The sequence below is a fragment of the Grus americana genome, chromosome 9 (assembly GCF_028858705.1).
Source record: "Grus americana isolate bGruAme1 chromosome 9, bGruAme1.mat, whole genome shotgun sequence".
Taxonomy (NCBI): Eukaryota; Metazoa; Chordata; class Aves; order Gruiformes; family Gruidae; genus Grus; species Grus americana.
The window spans coordinates 11,658,332-11,671,312 of NC_072860.1; the positions used below are offsets into that span (position 1 = coordinate 11,658,332).

At 39.4% G+C, this 12,981-nt stretch overlaps 1 protein-coding gene across 1 annotated transcript in view; it reads left to right on the plus strand.

Moving 5' to 3' along the window:
• ZBTB38 (zinc finger and BTB domain containing 38) overlaps window positions 1–12,981 on the plus strand; it is a 59,967-nt gene that overhangs the window by 20,412 nt on the left and 26,574 nt on the right. The window contains exon 4 of the mRNA XM_054834738.1: window positions 1,026–1,152. The gene's annotated coding sequence lies outside the window, so the exon portion shown is untranslated. The remainder of the gene's footprint in view (window positions 1–1,025; window positions 1,153–12,981) is intronic.

Consider the following 12,981-nt stretch of genomic DNA (forward strand, 5'->3'; position numbering starts at 1 on the left):
TTGGCCATTACTTAAAATATCCTTCACTTTTAGATTTGCACCTGAATAAAAGAACATAGCCAGTAGGAAATTCTTGGTGCTTATGAATGATCCTGCAAAGGTCCAACAAGAATTACAAAATAAAGGAACAAATGATAGGAATTTACGTGCTGTTAGTCCCCAGTAACACTATTTCCTTGTCTGAGCACTTCCTCAGAGTAATTACATCACGGTTTTGGAAGCCTTTTATGTTTCTATCTGACATCCCACTTCCATTTGTCTGACAGCTGTTGTTCTTGGTTGGGATAACCCACTTGTGCACGTGGTTCTGGGTTCTGTTCCTGAGCGAATCACTTAACCTCTCTGTCTTTTTCTCTTTCCATCCATAAAATTAGCATAATAATGCTAATTTATCACAGGCTATAGTTAGGCTCAATTAATGTTTGTAATGATCTCTGAGATTGTTGGATAAAACATGCTGTAAAAGTGTATTATTATTGTTAATAGAGCCTTTTGTACAACTGCACCCTAACAAAGCACTACCATTGCTTACTAGTTTTCCTCCTAAAATTTCATTGAAATTCCTAAGGACTTAATGGGATACAACTTCTGTTAGTATGTCCATTTCTCTTCCTGACTGATTCATACCATCAGAAGAACAGTTTCAAATCTGAAACACGGAAGGCTGTGGAGTTTGTGCGAAAGAAATGATGTAGTATCATAAGTGTTCTAGGACTGAAAGCTTTTTAAACAGGGCTTCATTTACACTGACCTCCATTCCAGCTGAACTAGTTCAGACTTCAGAGACCTGCATTGCAGAACAGTTTTCTTAAAATGAGGTACCTGTCTAGTTGGGAATATAAATAGTCCTTAACCATGGAAATGATGGCATTGTAAGAGAGTGGTAGTAGATAAATCTCAGTTTATACCATTGGAGGAAAAGATCAGTCATCTGGGGATCATAGTTAATGCTCTTGGGTTTTGGTTACATATATCAGGTTAACAGTTGGAAGACAGAGGCTTAGAACTCCCCTCTCATTTCTCAGGTGCAGGTGAAAAAGGAAGGAGCGAGCTTCACACCTGGACTGGCTGGGAGAAATGGTTTGAGCAGATCTGCTGGCCTCAAAGAGCAGCCCACACTTAGCAGCTTAATGGATAGCTGACCTTGAACATGTAAGCTTGAAATGGTGGGAGAGACTGAAAGGGTTAATGTGTGTTAATGTCTCAAACATTGTGGTGGGAAACAGTTCCTGTCTGCATTGGGATAATAAACCACAAAGGAAAAGTTGGTTAGTACAGGACATGGAGGGCGTGTTGGAGGATGCGCAGCTCCGTATTCTGATCACTATATATGGCCAAAGGTCAGAGTTCATTTAAGGAAGGGACTCACAACCACCCGACAGAACCCTCGCAACCACCCGACAGAACCCTTAAGACCAAGAACGTTCTGGAACAAGAGCCACATTAGTCCTCAACGGGCGTGACTGGCATGATTGAGAGGACTATAAAAGACACGAGACCAAGGAGCCTGTTGCATGTGCCCATCACCGGAGGATTGCCATGTCCATCATCGTGGGATCCAAGGGTGGTGATATCTTTCTCTATTTTCCTTTTCCCTCTTTCTTCTCTTTCCTTTTCTTCTTATAAACATTTCAATAAGAGGCCACACCGCCTACCATTGCACTTTCAAAGTTCAGCTTGCTTCTACCGTAAATAAAACGTGTAATCGATCATTTGGTGTTTCACCTTAATTTAGCCCAAGGGAATTATGAAACTGCTATGGTTCCCTGGATTATCCAGGTTGGGTCGTGACAAATGTGGTTTTTTGTGCTTTGATTCTACGTTTGTTAGACTGTTTGGAGCTGTGAGAGTGTCATCTATACATGTGGGTTTTAGGAAGTGAGATTTCTCTGTCCTATTATATGACATTTGATTTTACAAAATGCTAAACAGTTTTCTTGGAACTTCCAAAACATTTTCTCTTCTGCTGACATACTTCGGCTTCCTATCCCTGCTTGTTCTGGTATGTTGTGGTTTAACCCAGCAGGCAGCTAAAACACTACAGAGCTGTTCACTCACTATCCCCCCAGTAGGATGAGGGAGAGAATTGGAAAGAAAAAAAAGGTAGAACTTGTGGGTTGAGATAAACACAGTTTAATGTGACAGAAAAGGAAGAGAATAATAATAATGATAAAAGAATACACAAAACAAGTGGTGCACAGCATAATTGCTTTCCACCCAAAGCCAATGCTCAGCTAGTTCCTGAGCCATGCCAGTTCCCAGCCCACCTCCCATGCTGAGCATGATGTAATATGGTATGGAATATCCCTTTGACCAGTTTGGGTCAGCTATCCTGGCTGTGTCCCCTCCCAGCTTCTTGTGCACCCGCCACCTTCTTGTTGGCAGGGCAGTATGAGAAGCTGAAAAGTCCTTGACTGCTTGGCAACAACTGAAAACATCAGTGTGTTATCAATGTTATTCTCATCCTAAATCCAAAACACAGCACTATGCCAGCTGCTAGGAAGAAAATTAACTCTATCGCAGCTGAAACCTGGACGGGTACTTGTATTACTCAAAATTGATTTCTTAATGTTTTTAATAATGAGAAATGTGTGTTACCTTGTCTGTTCTTCAAAATAGCCAAATAGTCCCTACTCAAACTTTACTGGGGGCCGGGGCGAGGGAAGCAATTATTGGGCAGAGACCATGTCAGCAAAACTGATCCTGCTTAAAAGTCATATGTTTCAGAAGTTTAATCAGGAATTTAAAAAAGGAAATTGTCTGCTGATATACTTCTAAGATGTAAAATGGCTGAACTTTCTTTTGCAAAGAATAGATTTTATGTTGACTGCTCTGAGAAACTTTTTTTTAACCTAATTCTTATTGCCTGTCTTGCCTACTGTCTAGTAATAATAAGAATAATTTGGCTAAAATGTCTATATCTCTCACCAAGATTTTATATGACTAAGTGAAAAAGGAGCCTCTTTCCATATAAAATCTTCATTACTCTTTAAATGAAAAGTTCTGCCCCTTAAAACTGGAGCAGAAGAAATAGGTGATGTGAACATGGAAGTGCTGATCAATATGAGGGAAGCACAAGAAAAGTGTAGGTGTCAAGCAAGTTGTGCCATTTAGTACGGAGAAAAATAAAATTGGTAAGAACAGAGTAAAAATATAATGCCTAAATTCACTAATCAGGTAAATTAGCCAGGAGTGATAGGAGACAGAAATTTGAAACCTTTCACATAGTGTCTGGCAGCAGGTTAGAAAGCAAATAGGGTCTTAGTAGGTATAATTAGAGGGACAGACCATGCTCATCAGTAATTAAAGCACTATTAGGAGAAAAAGCAAGACAAAGCCACTTGTTATTGCCAGCTATTTTGAGCGTCATGTTACACAGAAAATACAGAAATACAACCTGTAAAGGTGAGTGCAAATATCTATAAAGGCATTGCTTCAGATTCTATGAATTAATTTACAGTTTTTAAAGAAATTATTTTTGCCATTTGTTTACAATTAATACTAGGTGTTCTAATCCTTAAAGATTCTATAGTTTATCGAGTACTAGACTGTAAGTGGCTGTTAGAAGTGTTTCAAAAAAAGCATATACAGCACCTCAATATATCTTAATACAGGTCTGTGATTCTTCAGTTTAGGCAAGGCTGTGCTTTTTCATAATGCAGATTTATAAAACATTCATACAGTGCAGTACATCAGAATACATTTTGTAATGCTCAGATATTTGCTATTTTTGTAGAATTTCAGTATTTGCCTTTCAGAAGAGGAATTGTCTTCAAATGCTGCTCTGCTTTTAATTCAGTAGTGCTAAAAAACACCCCCATCTAAACAGGAATAGCAGGGGTTTGAATTTGCTTCTTAGACCACTTAGATAGTAATTTTAATGGCCTGTTTATCTGAGTGTGACAATTAAGAATGAAGGTCTGTAAATCATGTATAGGAATAACTAAGAACAACTGTTTTCTGTTCCAGCAAATAATGGAAGAATTTGTCTAGCCATACAGAGGCACAGAAGGAATTGTGGGAAAGCCTGGGAAAACTGTCAGCACTCAAGTAATTTAGTCTGTATCCTTGGGGCAACTTCATCTAGATCCATGCACAAATGGAAGTTCAGGGCGTGTCAGCTGGATCAGGTATAAAAGTGCTTTACTTTAGCTCTAGAAAGGCAAAACTGTTGAGGTTCTATCATCAGACTTTTTTTTTTTTCCTTCTGCCTCTTGTTTTCTACAGCCCAACAATTGGTTGAGGTTTCAGTAGTAGAAGTAGCTTCTAAGTCATGTAGTAGGCAGTAGGGTTTTGGACAGAAGGCATTTGACCTGAGTTCGTTGCTAACCTGAATGTCTGGGTATATGAATGCTTTCTTAAATGTGAATGTTTGGCCAGAGAATTTACTTCATGATCAAGGGTGTGGTTTTTTCTTTTCCAAAATAACTCTAATTTAAAAGTGAGTGTTCATCAACAGCGTGGGTTTTGGAATGGCACTAGTGGAATGAAGAGACAAATATAATTGATGCAGCTAAATTCAGAGGCTGAAACAGTCATTCCAAGAGCAGGTTTGTTGAAAGGCTGTAGCTGGTTCTGGTATGCACTTTTGGAAACACCCACCCTGGATTCCCAGCTGTGCTTCATGTCCCCTTGTCATTGCTTTGCAGGGATGGTATCACAGGGCAGTTGACTACAAGTTCTTGAGGCTGGGATTGATTCTATCCTTTCTTTTCTGTATGTTGCTTGTTTACTTGACAAACAGTTTCAAAAAATGTAAGTACTGAGGTGGGATTGACCCCAAGCCTATGTCTGTCCATTCATTTATATATTATTAAGCATAACTCCCACATCCAGGGTGTCTTCTGTAACTAGAGGGACAACTTATTCTCTTGGTCCAGCTCAGGCCCATGTTGAAGACAAAGGCGAGCTGATCCAAATAAAACCAAAAGTGTCTTGTCACTTTTTTTCTCAGCCTGCTAGTCTTTTTCCAGATATTTACTGCTACAAGGTTGGTCCTTGGCAGAGTTCCCAGTCTACCAGATTGCCCTTGTGTATTTCCTTCTTAGGATGAAAAGGTGTGGCAATACTTTCAGACAAAAGTCAGTACAGTTTTAGGGACTTTATGTGAGTCTTTCCTTCCACACCCTATCTCCTTTTGCTTCTGCTCTCCGAATGATCAGTCTGGAGAACTAGGATTTTTCCTGTAAGAAACCATATACCACAAGCTGGAGGCTGCAATACAATGTGACACTGTAACTGATGTTTTTAAGGGTTTTTTTAACCATGGTGACAGGATAGGTTGCGTATAGTCTTCGTAACCAGGGTGATGGGATCAAGGAGATGAGATTATTAACAATAGTAAGGTAATGGTTGAATGGTTGCATTATATTTGTTGTTGGTAACCAGTCTTGCTGCTATGGCCCCTGTACAGCCCCAACCGAACAGGTAACCAGTAAGAAATAAGAAAAACATTTTAGGAATGAGAACTTGAGAGCCTGGTGGTAGCATGGAGCTGATAAACTGCATGGTTGGTACACGAGCCAAGTAATATTTCATTTTCTGTTAAAATCATGTCCTTTGAACGTTGCTCATTATAATCTCATTATAATACCAAAACACACCTGCATTCTAAAAGCTACCCGCCTCCACAGTATGACCACCCCTCACTGGGCATGCTCTCTGAATTTCTTTATAGCTTTAAAAGCAAAGCGAGAAAGTTTTACACCAATCATAATGAAGTAACTCTCTGATGTAATTGTAACTTTGTGTGTTTTGAGAATATGAATATGTGTATGTTTGTAGGCTAGGTGTGCATGTTAGGAGGAAAGATCCCCCGTGCACCCGGCGCTGAATAAACCAATGTTGGCTTTCTAAACTGTATTTCTGTTTGGAAAGTTTTTATTGCCGTTTGAGCGGTAACAGTTTTGGTGACCCTGATGGGACCTGCTCTCTGAAGGCTCAGCAGAGTGAAGGAATCATTGGGGTTCCCAGTGCACACACCAGAGTTATTTTCAGGGGGAAGCATGACCATTCCTCTCCTCAGGTGAGTCCCAGACAGCTTTCTGAGAATAACATTGGTTTCTGAAATCGATTGGTAACTGCCAGCTGCATTGTGAGTATTGTACTTGCTTTGCTTGGTTTTGGTAACACGCACTTTGGAAATCCTCACGCTACTACGGGGATACCTGGAGTTCAGATTTAGTTTGTGGGTTGGAGTCCCACCAGGAGGGTGAGAGTCCCACCTGAATTACTGGTAATTTGGACGCTTGTATGGGGACGTCCAGAGTCCAAATTTTGGGTTTGGTTTTGGTTTATATTGGTAACTTGGGTAAAAAGGTATAGTAATAATGGGAATACAACAATCACTGGAGGGTGGGATCCCGAAATGTTCACCTCTAGGTTGTATTCTGAAACATTGGAATAAGTTTGGAGTCTTTCAATTAGAAGAAAGCTTGTTGAATATTGTAATCATTGGTGGCCATTGTATACTTTGTATGATCAGGAGAAATGGCTGGAAAATGGTAGTTTAAATTACAATACTATATTGCAGCTAATGTTGTTTTGTAGAAGGGAAGGAAAATGGGATGAAATAAGAGGAGGAGGAGCATAAAAAGAAAGAAAGGACGAGAGAAACAAAATTATTAGCTGCAACGATAGCTTTAGAAACAAGCAAGGTTAAAGGACAAGGGTGTGGGGGACCTAGGAGAGGGAATCCCAGACCCCCAAGGTTCCAGTTAGAAAAAGGATCAATGTGCATTTTGTAAAAAGAAAGGACATTGGAAAAAAGAGTGCCCTCAACTGAGAGGGAAGCAATGCTGCTACGTCACCCTGAACTCAGACTGAGGGAGACCAGGGGCTGAAGAACGTTCCCTAGTAGATGAGCCCCTGGTTATAGTAAAGATGGGGAACAATGACATGGAATTTTTAGTAGATACAGGAGCAACTTACTCAGTACTAAATACTTGTAAAGGGAAATTGTCAAAGGAGAAAACATCAGTGATTGGTGCCACAGGGAAAAAGGAAAATAGGCCATTTTTCCAATCTATAAAGTGTAAAATTGGAGAAAGGGTATTAACCCATCAATTTTTTTATATACTGGATTGCCCTATGCCTTTGCTGGGACGAGATACATTGAGTAAATTAAATGCACAGATAACTTTTGAAAAAGGAAAAATTCAAGTAATGATACAAGATAAAAGCTTGGATGTGCAAGTGTTTATGTTGCAGAAGGAGATGCCACTGCCAGAAATACCCAAAGAAGTCGAGGATGCTGTGATTCCTTTGGTTTGGGCATCAGGAACACCTGGAAGATCTAGGGCAGCAGAACCTGTGGTAATTCAACTATAACCAGATGCCAAACTGGTAAGACGAAAACAGTAGCCTGTGAAACTAGAAGCTAGAAAGGGACTGGAGCCAGTAGTAGAACAATTTTTAAAATATGGACTTTTAAGGGAATGTCAATCAGAATATAATACTCCAAACCTGCCCGTGAAGAAACCCCACTTGGAAGAGTATAGGCTGGTACAAGATTTAAGGGCAATAAATCAAATTGTCCAAGATGTGCATCCAGTGGTGGCAAATCCCTATACTTTATTAACAACCTTGAAGGAAACTGATAAGTGGTTCACAGTACTGGATCTAAAAGATGCTTTCTTCTGCCTGCCGCTAGCTACAGAAAGCCAAAAGATACTTGCTTTTGAGTGGGAAAATCCCACCACTGGAAAGAAAACACAGTTGTGCTGCACTGTGTTGCCCCAAGGCTTTAAAAATAGCCCAACTATTTTTGGAAATCAATTAGCAAAAGAGCTGGAGGAATGGAAGAAAGATCATAAAGACTTAAGTTTAGTACAATATGTTGATGACATTTTGTTGGCAACAAAGGAAAAAGTATTACAAAACACAATTGAATTAATGAACTTCTTAGGTCTAGCAGGATACAAAGGGTCCTGAAAGAAAGCCCAGCTTGCAAAGGAAGAAGTAATTTACCTAGGATTTACTATTTCTTAAGGACAACAGGGTGTAGGGCAGGAAAGAAAGGAAGCAATTTGTCAGATTCCTGAACCAAACTCAAAGAAAGAATTGCGGGCTTTTCTGGGCATGGTTGGGTGGCGTCACCTTTAGATTGTGAATTTTGGGTTAATAGCAAAACCTTTATATGAGGCTGTCGAAGGAGAAGAGCAAATACTAATCTGGACACCGGAATGTCAGAAAGCCTTTGAGAAATTAAAAGAATCTTTGAGCGTACCTGCACTAGGGCTTCCTAATTTGGAAAAATCATTTGAACTGTTTGTGCATGAAAGGTTACATATTGCATTATGAGTCCTAACTCAAAAATTAGCATCCTGGAAACAGCCAGTAGGATATTTTTCTAAGCAACTGGATAATGTGAGTAAAGGATGGCCCACCTGTTTGAGAGCAGTAGCCGTGATGATATTGCTGATACAGGAATCTCGAAAACTTACACTAGGACAAAAGATAACTGTGTATGTACCCCATGCCATGATCACGATATTGGAACAAAAGGGGGGTCATTAGTTATCTCCTAGCCGAATGTTAAAATATCAAGCGGTGCTGCTAGAACAAGATGACGTGGAACTTAAGGTAACAACTGTAACCAATCCTGCAATGTTTCTAAGAGCAATGTAGAATCAGGAGAATTAACTCATAATTGTTTACAGACTCTTGAACAGGTATACTCTAGTAGACCTGATTTAAAAGATGATCCCCTTGAAGAAGCTGACTTGGAGCTGTATGTGGATGGAAGCAGTTTCGTGCAAGGCAGCACTCGAAGGTCTGGATATGCAGTGGTAACTGCAAGAAATATCCTGGAGGCAAAGGCACTGCCATTGAATACGTCAGCCCAGAAAGCAGAATTGATTGCTCTACTAAGAGTGTTGGAGTTATCCAAAGGAAAGAAGGTAAATATATGGACTCATTCAAAATTTGCTTTTGGAATTGTGCATGCTCACGGAGCTATTTGGAAAGAGCGAGGACTCTTAACATCGCAGGGCTTGCCAGTAAAATATGGGCTCACCATTGAACTTTTGTTAAAAGCGGACCACTTGCCAGCTGAAGTATCTATCATGCATCGTAAAGCTCATCAATGCGGACATTCTCCAGTTCAAATAGGGAATCGAAGAGCCAACAAAGCAGCAAAAGAAGCAGCGGGGAAACAGGTACTGCTACTCTTACTACGGAAGCAACAGAATTTAGAAACAAAAGAACCGAAATATACCCCTGAAGATAAGTTGGCAGGAGTGACAAAAGCCAAGAAAAATTATGAAGGATGGTGGGTTACGCTGACAAACCAGGTAATTGTAACACAAGAACTCATGAGGGAGTTAGCTGAGAGAAAACATGCAGAGACTCATTGGGGAATAGAGTCCCTGACCGAAGCACTAAAACTACAAATAATTAGTGTTTGAAAGACGGGAATTGTGAAAAGTATAGCACAAAGATGTGAACTGTGTTTAAAGAATAATCCTCAAACTTGTCAAAGACTTTTACAGGGAATAACCAGAAGAGGAAATTCACCAGGAGACTATTGGCAGATTGACTTCTCAGAACTCCCAAGGCAAAATGGGTATCGGTATCTTTTAGTATTGGTAGATACATTTTCAGGATGGCCTGAAGCCTATCCATGTCATACCAATCAAGCGAAAGAAGTAGCAAAAGTGCTATTAAAGGAAATAATACCAAGATTTGGGGTGCCACTAGGATTATCGTCAGATAGGGGACCTAATTTTGTTGCAGAATCAGTTAAAATTTTAGCTAAAGTATTAGGAATAAAATGGGATTTACATACTCCCTGGAGGCCACAGTCCAGTGGAAAGGTAGAAAGAATGAATCAAAATTTGAAGAGGCAAATGAGTAAAATCTGTCAGGAAGCCCAGATCAAGTGGCCAGACGCATTGCCTCTCGCTCTCTTAAGAATTAGAATTCAACCAAAAAGTGCTGAAAAAATAAGCCCATTTGAGATATTGTATGGGAAACCATATCAAACTACCAGAGCCGGAGCAGATCCCGAACAAATAGGAAAACATTATTTAAAAGAATATGTAGTATCTCTAGGGAGAGTGTTGTCTTCTCTCCACAGATTTGTAGCTGATAGAGCACCTCTGTCCCTTGACACCGCTGTCCATGCATTCCAACCAGGAGACTGGGTCTATTTGAAGATGTGGTCAGATAAGCCACTGAAGGAGAGGTGGAAAGGACCTTCCCAGATTTTACTTACAACCTACACAACTATCAAACTGGACGGAATTGATTCGTGGATCCATCACACTCGTGTAAAGAAAGCTCCATCGCAAGATCAATGGACTGTGCAAGCTATGGGAGGAGATAAGTTGAAACTACGATTTAAGAGAAATGCATAACAGTGTGGTAAAACTTATAACCCAAAAGATGTCAAAAGCTTCAGTAATGATTTTGAAATCAACAATGAGGAACCAACGAAAGCCAAAACTACAAACACATGAAACGCCAGCTAACAAGATTTACAATGAAATTTAAAGAATAGTTATATAGTGGAAATGTTGAAAAGATTATTTCAAAACTTCCAAAGGGGGGAATTGTAACCGATGTGTTTAACTTTTTTTTTAGCCATGGTGACAGGATAGGTTGCGTATAGTCTTCATAACCAGGGTGATGGGATCAAGGAGATGAGATTATTAACAATAGTAAGGTAATGGTTGAATGGTTGCATTATATTTGTTGTTGGTAACCAGTCTTGCTGCTATGGCCCCTGTACAGCCCCAACCGAACAGGTAACCAATAAGAAATAAGAAAAACATTTTAGGAATGAGAACTTGAGAGCCTGGTGGTAGCATGGAGCTGATAAACTGCATGGTTGGTACACGAGCCAAGTAATATTTCATTTTCTGTTAAAATCATGTCCTTTGAACGTTGCTCATTGTAATCTCATTATAATACCAAAACACACCTGCATTCTAAAAGCTACCCGCCTCCACGGTACGACCACCCCTCACTGGGCATGCTCTCTGAATTTCTTTATAGCTTTAAAAGCAAAGCGAGAAAGTTTTACACCAATCATAATGAAGTAACTCTCTGATGTAATTGTAACTTTGTGTGTTTTGAGAATATGAATATGTGTATGTTTGTAGGCTAGGTGTGCATGTTAGGAGGAAAGATCCCCCGTGCACCCAGCGCTGAATAAACCAATGTTGGCTTTCTAAACTGTATTTCTGTTTGGAAAGTTTTTATTGCCGTTTGAGCGGTAACAACACTGGGACTCCTCATTCCTCACCAATTTTGATAATCTGTAGTATGTGAGGAGAGATTAGATGTTGTTGCCCTCGAGTGGTAATAAATAGAAGAAGAGGAAGCATGTTTACAAGTAGGAAGCTTGAAGGTGGGAAAGGTTACAGCACAAACAGTCTGTGAGATCCAGCAAGGATACTTGAAATAGCCTCACTTTAAGCTGATTGAAAAAAGAACTGACACAAGCTCGTATCATGGGCGGACATAGCGCTGACCCAGCAGAGGCAGGGAATTTTATAGTCAAGAATCGGGAGAGGCAGTGCCTTGGCACAAATCAGGTTGGAACTTAAATCCAAGTTTCTGACTGAGAAATACCATACAGGGTGAATATATCTCTCCCTTGAAAATCTAGGCCTACTTTGTGCAACCTACAAGTGCAATTTTAAAAATTTATTTACTTTGCCATGTATCATGCAGCTGTAGAAAGACCTAGAATCTGATTTCTGAACTGAAATTATGTTGAGTCTGAAGCAAAGTCATTGCAAATCTAAGCCTGGAAAATTATTACTAAGCACTGAAAATGGCCTGTTAAAGCAAGAGGTATGCATAAAGATTTGGACAAGCTCACTCCTCTGTTCACTACGACATGTTTATTCTTCTGCTGCATTCACTGCCAGCAGGCTTTTAATTTTTCCTAAATCACACAACCCTAAATACCTTGCTGTGTCTCTCCCAGAACAGTACTTCTCTGGGAGAATGAGAATGCTAACCTCAAGAATGCAGGAACGGATATATTTGTTGTGAGACTCCGCAGAAATCTGTCTTTTGCTGAAAATCGCTATCTTTAAACAAACCTATCAGTTGGTTCCGAAACTGTAATATCGTACTTTCTCATAAACCCAACAGACTGTTATATAAGACCCAAATCTTCTCTTCTTGAAATCTATAGAAGCTTTGCCATGGTTTTAAACAGGGCATGACTAGCTTGATAATATACATTGGACTTAGAGATGAACATTAAAAAAAACCCTAAAAATTAATCTGTATTTAACATTCTTAATTTAAAGTTGATATATGGTGGCATGTATATAGTCAGAGAGCTCTTAGTTTAAAAAGCTCAGAACAAACAAAATATCCAAATAAAGGCTTGCTAAAATCCTAACTTATTTTGTAATCATGCATTGGAATAGCAGTTGTTTTTGCTGGTCTAGTCTGCCTTTCTGCTGGCTGGGTTTCCTTTCTGTGTGACAGATGTGCTATTTATGGAAGGGGATTCTGAATATTTTAAAGCACTGACTGTTAGGATCATCTCATTCCCAGCCTTTAAAATGAAAGAGAACAAAATGCCAAATAACTTCCCAAAGAAAAACCTCCAAATTAAATAGATAGCTATTTAATAATTTAAAAAGAAAGAAGAGGGAGGAAAAAGCAAAATCAGATTGTCTATTTTTTACAAGTGAATACATACATACAGCAGTCTAATTGTTGCTGTTCAACATTTTCTGATTTAACACAATACTTGGTATTAGTTTTCACTTTTTTAAAAAAGGTGCTCTTTTAGAAAAGAAAAAAAATCATAGAGAAAGAATATGGGGCTGAAAATTTGGCTGCTTGCTTTCTCAGCTGTATTGGCAGGTCGAATGAAAGATAGCACTTCTCTGTACAAATCTGGCCTCACAAGGATCTATTTATTTCAGCAGTTGGCCAGAAACCATTTATATGCACTTATGCATATGGTAAACAGTATTTACCTAAAGAAATCTTTCAGTGAAATATTTT